Source organism: Zea mays, chromosome 2, assembly GCF_902167145.1.
Source record: "Zea mays cultivar B73 chromosome 2, Zm-B73-REFERENCE-NAM-5.0, whole genome shotgun sequence".
NCBI lineage: Eukaryota > Viridiplantae > Streptophyta > Magnoliopsida > Poales > Poaceae > Zea > Zea mays.
In genome coordinates, this window is record NC_050097.1 from 99,422,712 (window position 1) to 99,434,729 (window position 12,018).

The following is a 12,018-nucleotide window of genomic DNA, read 5'->3' on the forward strand; positions in this document are numbered from 1 at the left end:
CTTCTTCGCCTTCTATTTCGGCGGTATTTGGCTCTGCATTCACTTAGGAACGACTTTTGAGCAGAAAACTTACGCTGCGCTCCCTTAGGAACGACTTTTGTAGCTTCATCGTGTTCTGCATCCCCTTGGGGATCACTTTTGAGCTTCTCCCTGCTTTTTTTCTCTCTCAGCACTCGATGGTGCATGCTCAGATTTTACATTTTACATTCTTTTGGGGGATTTGGCTCTCGTGGAGCTAAATAAGAAAGAAAAAATTACAAGTTATGGCCCCATTAAAATCCTTTCTCCCCCTTTGGAAAGGAAAAGGGTGCCATAGAAAAAAATGAAAAAAGATTACATCAAATTGCACATAATATTGCCGAAGCTCATCCGCATTCCAAGATCTAGGTATGTCGTTGCCGTGCATATCCTTCAATCTGTATGAACCAGGCCTCAATGAAGATACCACCAGAAAAGGTCCTTCCCACTTCAGCTGCAATTTACCCACTGTGTCCGGATTGGCCACTCTCCAAAGCACCAAATGCCCTGGCTTAATATTTTTCAACCGAACTTTTCTGTCACGCCATTTTATTGTTTCAGCTTGGTATTTATTGATGTTCTCGACAGCTTGAAGTCTGGTCCCTTCTATAGTGTCTTTGGCTACGTGGTAATCAGCTTCGTCTTCTGTCGAAGCTGCTGTTCTTATTGACCCCGCTTTAGCTTCTTCTAGGGTTATAGCTTCGTCACCAAATAATAATTTAAAAGGTGTAAGACCTGTTGATCTTGATATGGTTGTATTGTGGCTCCACACCACTTTAATCAACTCATCTGGCCACTTTCCTCTGGGCTGATTGAAGATTAGCTTCATTATTCCCGTCATTATAATGTCATTTGCTCTTTCTACCAGCCCGTTTGACTCTAGATGCCTAACTGATGCAAAATGAATCTTCGTGCCAATTTGGTGACAGAAATCCTTGAACGTTTCGGCATCAAACTGTGTTCCATTGTCCACAGTTATAGCCTTCGGCACGCCGAAGCGACAAACAATATTTTGCCAGAAGAATTTCTGAACTGTTACCGAAGTTATTTTAGCCAAAGGCTTCGCTTCAATCCATTTGGAGAAGTATTCTACAGCCACCACAACATATTTCAAATTACCTTGCGCTGGTGGAAGTGGGCCTAACAAATCCAGGCCCCATCTTTGCAATGGCCAAGTAGGCTCTATTAGTTGAGTGAGAGACGAAGGTTGTTTCTGGTCTCTTGCACATTTTTGACAATTTTCACATTTTTGAACTAGCTCTGCTGCATCCGAAGCTGCCTTCGACCAGTAAAATCCTTGTCTAAATACTTTTCCCAGTAAGGGCCTAGACCCAATATGAGATCCACACAGACCTGCATGTATCACATACCGTCTTGTCCTTGCTTCTATTATCACATACGGTCTTGTCCTTGCTTCTATTCTCTTATTGTAAGCTTCGTCGTCCGAAAGACAATTAACTTGGAGGAAAGATATGATTTCAGTCCTCCAATCTTCACTATGTACTGGGAAATTGCAAGCACTTCTCTCTCCATGAGTTCGACCAAGGTGCTTTTATTGTTTCAAAAAATACTTCCGAAGGTAGAGGGAGCCCCTGTGCTGATGACTTGGCTAGCAGATCTGCATGCTCATTTTCTCCTCTTGGAATATTCTTGACAGAAAAGCCTTCGAAAGAAGCCTCCAACCTTCGAACTGTATCCAGATATTTTCAAGCTTCGGGTCTCTTGCCTTGCTACTTTTGTCGATATGGCCGGAAATGACTTGAGAATCAGTTTTTAGGATGACCCTTCTTATTCCCATTGCCTTTAACTTCCGAAGCCCCAACAGAAGTGCTTCATATTCAGCAATATTATTTGTGCAACTAAAGTCAAGCCTTGATGCATAACATGTTTTGACTTTCGAAGGCGCAACTAGGACAGCAGCCGCTCCTGCACCGAAGGTTCCCCAGGAACCATCGCAGAACATTGTCCAAGCTTCAGCGTCTTTGTTTATTTCTTCTTCCTGAGCCCCTAGCGTCCAATCAGCGATGAAGTCTGCTAACGCCAGGGACTGAATTGAAGATCTATGCACATAGTCAATAGCAAATTCATTAAGCTCTGCAGCCCATTTTCCAATCTTTCCAGTAGCTTCTCTGTTCCTCATTATGTCCTTCAGAGGATGTGGCGAAGGAACAATTATGTGATATGCTTGAAAATAATGCCGAAGCTTCCTGGAAGACATTAACACATCATACAACACCTTCTCCAATTCTGTATAATTTTTCTTTGATAAACTTAAAACTTCGAAGACAAAGTACACTGGATCTTGCTTTTTGACTTGGCCATCTAGCTTCTCCTGTACAAGCACCACACTCACTGCAGAGTGCGAAGCCGCCACATATAAGAGAAATGGAGCCCCTGGCGCAGGTGGAGTTAGTAATGTTAAATCAATCAAGTATTGCTTCAACTATTCGAAGGCTTTCTGTTGAGCCGGACCCCATTGAAAAACTTCGGCTGACTTCAGTATTTCAAAGAATGGCAGATTTCTTTCTGCTGATCTGGATATGAATCTGTTTAATGATGCTAATCTACCTGCCAGCCGTTGAGCCCCTTTCTTTGTGCTTGGTGGCTCCATCCGAAGGATAGCTTCAATCTTGCTTGGGTTGGCTTCAATTCAATTCGTTGATACTAGGCAGCCAAGGAACTTGCCCTTCTTCACCCCAAAAACACACTTTTCTGGATTTAACTTCAGACCAGCTTGCCTGAAATTGGCAAATGTCCCTTGCAAATCAGCAATGTGATTTTCTTGCTTCGTGCTTTTGACTATGATATCATCAACATAGGTCAGTACATTCCTGTCTATTTGAGAATGAAGAACCTTAGCTGTCATTCTGCTGAAGCTTCCTCCAGCATTTTTGAGCCCCTCGGGCATTCGAAGATAGCAATAAGTGCCACTGGGAGTTATGAAGCTGGTCTTCGTCTCATCTTCCTTCTTCATCCATATTTGATGATAGCCTGAGTAACAATCTAGTAGACTCATGAGCTCTAAAAAGTTGCTGCATCTACTAGAGAATCTATTCTTGGCAATGGGAATTCGTCCTTTGGACAAGCCTTGTTGAGATCTATAAAATCAATGCACATTCTCCATTTACCATTGGCCTTCTTCAGCATAACAGTGTTGGCTAGCCATTCTGGGTATTTCACTTCTCTGATAACACCAGCACTAAGAAGTATTTTCACTTCGTTCCGAGCACCTTCAGCTTTGTCGTCAGACATTTTCCGAAGCCTTTATTTTCTTTGCCTAAAGGATGGATCCACATTGAGTGAATGTTCAATGACATCTCTGTTGACACCACAGAGATCATTGGCTGACCAAGCAAAGACATATTTGTTGTTGAATAAGAATCTTAGCAAAGTCTTCTCTTGCTCTTTAGATAGCTGAGACCCCAGTAATACCCTTTGTTCTGCTATGTCTTCACATAGGAGCATAGGCTTCGGCTGATCCGTCGAAGCAGCCTTCTCCCTTTTGTATTTATACTACTCATAGGCTTCGGCTCCATCTATATTATGGATTGCCTTTGAATTTGTCTAGTTTCCTTCGGCTCTTCTGGCAACTTCTTAACTCCCATGGACAACAATGGGCCCTTGCTTTGAAGGTATCTTCATACATAAATATGTTGAATGAAGTATCGCTTCGAAAGCATTAAGTGTCCCTCGACCAAAGATTGCATTATAGGGGTACTCCATGTCAACAATGTCAAAGACAACTTGTTCAGTTTTTTTGTTATGGACGAAGCCGAAGGTCACTGGCATTGTGATTTTGCCGAGTGCTACAATCTGCCTTCCTCCGAAGCCACAAAGAGGTTGTGTAGCATCATGAATCTTGTCTTCTAGCTCTTGCATCTTTCTGAAGGCCTTAGCAAATATGATATCCGCTGCACTACCTGTATCAACTAGAACATTATGGACCAGAAATCCCTTGATGACACAAGATATGACCATAGCATCATTGTGAGGGTAATCTTTGAGCTGAAGGTCCTCCTGGGAGAAGGTGATTGGGATGTGGGACCATTTTGACTTGATGAAGGGTCCCTGCACCCCAACATGTTGCACCCTTCTCTGCGCTTCTTTCTTCTGCTTCTTATTAGCCGGCTCTGAGCTTGAACTGCCTGTTATCGGGAGCACCAGCTTCGTAGTCGAAGGTGCTTCGGCTTGATTGTTAAACGAAGCCATCAGCTCAAAAGTGGAAGTGAGTTCACCGGAGGTGGGCGCCAATAACAGGCGTGGTTAGACAGGTTAGATTTAACATGTTAGGAGAGAGGGAAAACCATTTTGACTTTTAACAATATTGAATTACATTTGTACCTTCACCTTAACAGAAGGTAAAAAATCGAAGCGTGACGCACGAGCGAATACAAGTTAGTGTGTACAGTACAGGGGTACTGTTCACCTATTTATAGGCACGGGATGCAGCCCGGTCAAAATTACATTTATGTCCTCTACAACTAGTTACAATCATGGTACAAATTACCATGGGTCGATTGGTCTTTTCCTCTTTAAGTCGGTGCAGCCCTTCGTATCAAGGCATGTCGCTATGCCGAAGCTCCTTGGAAGGTAGCTTCGGCGTATACCTTCACGCTGTGTTTGCTTTTGTGCTGATCTTCCGAAGGTGTTTCTTCTTAAAGGACCTTTGGCAACGAAGCAGACCCCCAACACTTAGTTTCTGGTACCAACTTTTGAACTAGGCTTTAGGGTGGATCCCCTAAAATGTTGTAACCCGGAAAGACTTTTGTGAATCCCGTGCATTGACTACAGATCCAATGGTCGTGATGCCATTTACTCGAATGGGTACGCCCGCCCCGATCCGAGCCATTAGCGGCTGGATCAACGGCATTCGAAGCGTCTCCCCCCCCACGATCGAGGGGGCGCGGTGGCACCATGCCCGGATCACCCCATAGCGCACCCCCGAATGTTAACTGGCCCAAAACAAAGAGTACGATCGGGCAAACTTGATAGTAACTTACCTACCGGCGCTAAGGGCAGGAGAGGTGGCGCCCCACGGCCAAGGGCGGATCCGCGGCAAAGCTTGTGCGACGGTGAGAAATCGGCAGAGCATCGGTCGTCCGATTGCCAAATTAGTGGTAGGGGTAGCTTCTTTGTATCTCCATGATTCTTTAGAGACACCTGCCGAGGACCCATTGATGCCCACAAGCAAGAACGATGATGGTGGCACAAGCTCATCTCTCTCACCCAATCGCGAGCTCACTGTTGGCGCTAAAATCCTTTGTTCCTGGCAGCTAGGATGGGGAGGGGATGCTAGCCTATTTATGCGCACGAGTCCGGTTAAGGAGGGGAGGGTACGGATGAATCCGCCCGGATTTCTCGCCAACAACCCACTGGAAACCATGCTAGGAACGAAGGTGGGTGATGGATCTTACACGGTGGCCCCACCTGCCAGAGAAAATGCGACATGGAGAGCGGTTGGGACGCGGCTCACCCGTGGGGCCGGTGTGGGGGACAGATATCCCCCGTGTCCACTAGAAGGCTAGAAGGCCTCGCGAAAGACTCTGGGCCCATTAATTCACAAGGCCATCCCTTCGTGGGCCAGGGGAGGAATCACTGGCAGAATCGATCGACACAAAATTGGATCGACTCGAGCCCAGACGACTCATTGGGTTTAAACATTATCTGCAGCATTGATTTGATTCTCCCGCGCAGCACCCTCAGACGATGGAACTAAACGAGGATAAGTCGACAGGATAATAGGGAGAAAAGTTTAGTCAGTTCACTATTACTTAGGAGCATATAGTTATCATACCCGCATGTAACGCCCCACGGTCGAGTATATAAGGCCTAGGGGGCACCCCATCAAAAGACAGGCCACTCATCAGCCATCTGCTCAATTCTCTAGCATCCTTCATACTAGAGAACTCCCCTGTAATCCACCACATAAAGAGCCAAACTAGGAAGTAGGGTGTTACGCCTCTCTAAGCGGCCCAAACCTGTATAAAATTGTCTATCGTCTCTCGTGCACCCAGCACGATCCATCGAGCTACAGTCGGTAACACCGTCCTACCCAAAAGCACCTCGAGGGGTAACCCCGGGTGTGCGGTCGGGTCCCAAAAACCGACAGCTGGTGCGCCAGGTAGGGGGTGTGTCGCTGATCCAAGCTAGCTCAATGGCCATCACTTTTCATCACAAGATCGCACTCCGCCCTGGATCCATTTTCTGCTTCGGAACCATCTCATCTGTGGCAGACGAAGAAGGGACTCTACATCGTATAGCGGATCCACCGGAGAAAAAGCCTTCCTTGAAAATCTCTAGGAAAGCCGGAACGAAGCAGGAAATAGCGCAACCTCCAGCGCTCCGAGCGAAGACTACCTCCTGCAAGCCAGGAGCGGAGAATTCGTTCACCTAGAGAACCCCGTTGTCCACCTCATCCACAGGAAAATGGACACAGATTATAAGGAAAAAAGAAACAAACGAGATAAAGGCCCGTCAAGCTGCCCTTCTGGTACCTCCGCCCTCAAGGGAGAACAGAAAGAAGCTTGTTGTCACGGCAACTCCATTCTACCCCGACGTCCTCTTCATCAGGGGGAGAGTGGAATCGTCCCCCATATCCGACGATGAACCAATCGTGCCTGGGGAAGAACCTCCTCAGGGGGAAGCTCGCCGATAAAGGAACCGACGCCGTAATGCCCCGCGACATCATGAGGCCGGAGAACGAGACTCGGTGTAGCCTATATCACGAGATGAGATCTCGGAGGTGGGAGAAACTCCAGATGAATGAGTCTTCAGAGAAAGGAGGAACTCCCGCCGACGTGATTGTTGGCAAGCTCAAGAGCAAGCCGAGCAGGAGGCGAGACAGCATCGAGAGAACCCTCTTCGGACGAAACCTAAACCCCGACTTCGCTCGAGCCATGAACACACCAAGCGAGGTCGGTGGATTGTTGGCCCAGATAGCCGATGGCCTCCCCCGGACTCTAGATGCCGAGGGCTATCGGCGGCTGCTCACTCGGGTAGCTAATCATCTTCTGCCTCTCGCTCATCCTCCGAGCAATCTACAACACGCCATCAACAGTCGGTGGGACGCGCGGAGCTCCATCAATGCTTCGCGTGAACGACGACATGAGAATGAGATCCGGCGCCGAGAGGAGTATGATCGGGATCACGACATCCCTGCACGATGTAACACCCTGATTTTGGGGTATAACATTTCTTTCTAATTATCACCCAAAATAAGGTGTTACTCTTCCTTTTCTCACTCTAGGGACTCCCCCTCTAGATTCTCTCTCCCTTTTTCCTTTTTGATTAGAAATAGCTTAAACTAGTGGAGATTAATTATTTATTTTTGTCAAAACCTCATGAGTCATGACATGTTGCATCATGCTGAGCTTAAAATACTCTTTGGAGTGTTGCACATGTTTGAATTTATTCGAATTTGAAACTTAGTTTGAATTTGGATTTAAAAACCCCTATAGAAAAAGAAATGGAAAAGGAATTAGCAAATCCAGGGAAAAAGAAAAAGCCATTTCGGCCCAAACCAGCCCACCAGACCTAGTCCCGCGCGTGCCTGCTGTAACACCCCAGGTGTTACTTAGAGTTTTCACTCAAGGCTACACAAGCAAAGCCCCTCATCACATGTGGTTTAAATTGAGCAAAATACACCAAACATGAGAATAAAGATCCTAAGTAAGTGCAACCCATCTTAGAAGTCATGCCTTGGCTTTATCATGCACATATAGTGAGGAAATGCCCAAACCCTAGTTTAAACCCCTTTGTGGACAAATGGGAGCCCTAGAAGTGAGCATGACCAAAGGGCTAGGAAAACCCCATGATCATGACTTGGGCCAATTATAACAACTGTAGTACACCTAATACCCTACTAAAAATAGTAAGAAAGTGACCCCAAAAAGGTTTCAGAAAAACCCCAAAAGGTTCACCAAAGGGAAGAGCATAAAAGGAAAAATCAGAATTTTTCTAAGTCCAAAACCAACCCTCTTCCAAAGATCAAACATGCGCACCCTCATTTAAACTTCAAAACCATTTGACCCAATTGACAAAGTGGCGCCTAAAGACCCCTAGAACACCCTGGAAAAATTTGAACCCAACCCTAAGTCGTTTGACACGACTTGGCACAAGATTTGTCTCGGTGTGGACAGCTAGGACAAAGACAACTTCCCACCCCCATATCTCTCAAACCCGACCACATCTACCCTTGGAACTCACATGAACTAGGTATCCCTAGGTGCAGGGAAGAGATCTCTCACAGGTCTTAGGGCAAGATTCGCACGTTTTGGCCGCTCAGCAGAGGGTAGAACAAGAACAGAAGCAAAGAGCCACGTGTTCGACGCGCTCTGAGCTCGCCAGAGCACGCCTGACGCCCGCCCTCGCGTGCCCCGCATCGCGCCAAGCCGAGCCAGCGTCATTGCCCGCGCCCGCGCCTATAAAGCCACCAGGGACTTCGACCGTACTCCCCCACGCGCACTCGACCTCACCGGAGCACCAGATCACCGGCGTTGCCCCGCGCACGGCGTGCCCGCGGCCACCCGAACAACCGCCACCGTAGACCGACCAGCAGAGCCTCTCCCAGCCGCGTCCGACCCTCAGAGTAGACCGTGCATGCCTCGATGAAGCTCCCCGAGCAAGGAATCGAACTTTGCCTTGCCGGAGAAGCCAGTCCACGATCGCCGGACTTCACCCGACTGCCGGTGAACGTAGACCGAGCTCCACGATGAGTTGTTCTTCAATTCCTTGCACGAGTCGATTACTTGACATCCCGTGAAGCTCCCCGTGCCCTTGGGTTGACCTATGTCGTCGTGGTTAGGTCGGAGCACTCGCCGCCGACGAGTTCACCCGCCTGCGCATGTGGACCTGCCGATTCCGGCCACCACCGCATTCGAGTCGTACCTCGCTGTGACCGCAAGAACCTCCCGGAGCCAACCCCGCCCTTCGCCGGACCTCCCTCGCCGCCGGTAAGCCGCGCCGCCCTAATTACTCCCGCGGGTACTATTTAAATCAGGGGAGGGACCTCGGGGGAGAAGAAGTAAAGGCCAGGGGGTTTTATGCAATGTCAGCGACTCAGAGGAATAGTGGCGCAGGGGTATAACTGAGGGGATTGTTTTAGAAAGAACCGAGGGTCTTCGGTGTAAAGTGGATTTCCAGAAAACCTTTTTAATATTTCTGATTTAAATACAAACAGAACTTGAAAAATTCATAACTTCAGTTTTGTTTACCCAAATCGAGTCAAATCAATTTTGCCAGATCCTAAATAATGTAAACTACTTAGGAAAAATATAAAACCCCAAAGTGTTGCAGAAAACTTCAAAGTGTTGATTTAAATGATTAACTGGTCAAAAGCTAAATGAAATAGGGGAAAATAGTTACACTATTAGACTGGGGTTAAGAAAATTCAGAGAAGTGCTTAATCACTTCCTAACATGTTTAAAAATAATAAACCCCTCTGTACACCAAATTAAGGTAGAGTTTGCCATTTAAATCATTTTCAGCTTATAGTTAGAGAAAATATAATAGGTAGTTTAAAACAAGAACCAGGGAGCACCCACATTTTTGTTAGCTCTCTTATTTAGTGTAGTTCACTAGAAAATTTTATTATACCTTTGTTTGGTACAAAAGAAATGAGATACCTTTTATTTTAGGAAAACAAGGAAAACTTAGAAAAACCCTAGAAAAACAACCCTGAGGAGAAAACACCCCAAACCTTGGGATACCTAATGTTTTGTTATTATAGACATAGAAAAATTATGAGTTCTGTTGTTTGACATTTCTTAAATAACAAGTTAGTTGTAAGTGTCTTTTTAGCATTAAACTTTAGAAAATCCTAACTAAATAACCACTAAGTAACCCTCTGTGATTTTTGGCACAGAAGCATGTTATTACCTATAGATACCAGCAAAATTGACTCTTAGTACAGAACCTGTGACACCCCAGGTGTCTATTTCGCGTTATGTCGGGAGAGTTATCCTAATCTCGGATGCTCAGTGAAAATTTCTATTCTCGCTAGCGTATGTGTCTGATTATCCAAATTTCTCATTCACATCTTACCGAATTCGAAGTTAATCAGTCTCACAGAAGGCCAATTTTGGAGCCTGTTAGAACTTTTAATTCTCGGCACGAATACGAACTCGATAATCCATCTCGAGTTATAAATCTCGTCTGAAGCATTTAATCAAACTCTCGACGACTATTATTTGATCTGAGCCCGAGTCTAATTCCTCGGACTTCGACCGATGTCCGACTATTTTATCCGAGTTCGTACTCTCAAACAGAATACTCAGTATGTCGCCCTCTAATTAATTCTTACTCAACTCAGCCTAGTATCTTTGTGTCTAAACCGAATTCAAAACCCAATCCGGCAGCGATTTTAAAATATCACGATTCGCCTTCTCCGACTACGCATCTGAAACCAATCGATCTCAATTCATTTTATTCCTAATTGGGTGCGAGAAATTATTTTTACGAGCGACGCTAAACAAATCAAATTCTTAGTACGGATAATCCGTCATTCTGTCCGATCGAGCACCAGCTTGCTCTGTTTTTACACAGACGACTTCCGTGAGAGCATTTTTATTCTGAGAAATATTTCAGCGCAGCACGATTAAGTGTTTTGGGCCGAATCAAGTCCAGCCCATTTGGCCCATTTAAAACCCTAGCTATTCCTTGCTATAAATATGAGGCCTCCCCTTGCAAGTTGGAGAAAATTACCACTCCCTACCCCTAGCCGCCACAACCTTTCTTCCTCTCCTCCTTTCAGCCGACGCACACAGCCACTTCTCGCTGTTCATAGGCGCATGGAGCAGCTGCGGCTCCACCTCCCTGCTCCTCTCTCCGTGGTGACGTCCAGCACCTTTCTGTTGGGGCGAAGGCGAAGACACCACCCTTCGCTCGATGCCTTCGCCGACCTCGCTGCACCAACAGAGGCAAGACGACGGGCAGACTTACCCCTCGTCCCACACGTCGCCGGACGAAGACCTGTGACGAGGTCGTCTCATCTTGTGACCTCCTCCAACATGGAGGCCCACGTGTGATCCGGCCCATTGTAACAGGCCCTGCGTGGCCGCTGCGCATTACAGGCCTAATTTGTAAAGGTCTCCCTGTAATTACGGTCTGTAACCCTGCTTTATGGGAATATTCCGGGGATAACCTAGGTGGCTGAGGGCACATGCGTCCTTAACACTGGACGCTGGGCACTCAGATACCTATAAATACCCCCACACAGTGCCCTTGAGAGGCTAGATTAACAGAGCTATTGCCATCTCGAGCAAAAACCCTGTTTACATCGCTACACTCCCCCGTTGGATCAACTTGCACCGGAGAGCAAGTTCCAACATTTGGCGCCCACCGTTCGTGCTACGAAAAAACCACCCGCGATGGCACCCAAGAAAGCTAGCTCGAAGGCTGACGAGGCTGCGAAGGCAGCACTGCTGGCCGAGAAAAAGGGCAAGGCCCTTGTCCTAGCCCACACCACCCACCAAGAGGCCACCGAAGACGATGCTCCCCACACCTGCGGCTCTGGAGAATAGCCGCAACCTCCCCCAGGCTTCGCTCCACCGGAGGGCGCGGACGTCATCGAGGACGGCAAAGTCATCGGTGTCTCAGCGGAAGAACAGCTACAGCTGCATGCCTTGCGCATCAAGAATTGCAATCTCCAGAAGCAAAAAGATATACTTGAGGCCAAGCGCCAACGTGTGTCCGCACAAGCCAAGGTGCGGCAGATGATACGAGACGAAGAGCAGAAGGCTCAGGAGCTCGAACAAGAGATTGCGCTAATGCAGCGCGAAGGCCACCTCGACCTGCAACACGGCCCACCCCTGCAACAGCGCGCACAAGTCGAAGACATATACTTCCCTCAGCACGGACACACCATCCCACACGCCACGGCTTTCCAAGGTGTCAACTACCTCGATGAGCGAAGTCCCCTGGCGCCACACCTACAAGTGACACCTTGGCCCGCCAACTTCCGGGCAGGGACCTATCCCAAGTACAACGACAGCACTGACCCAA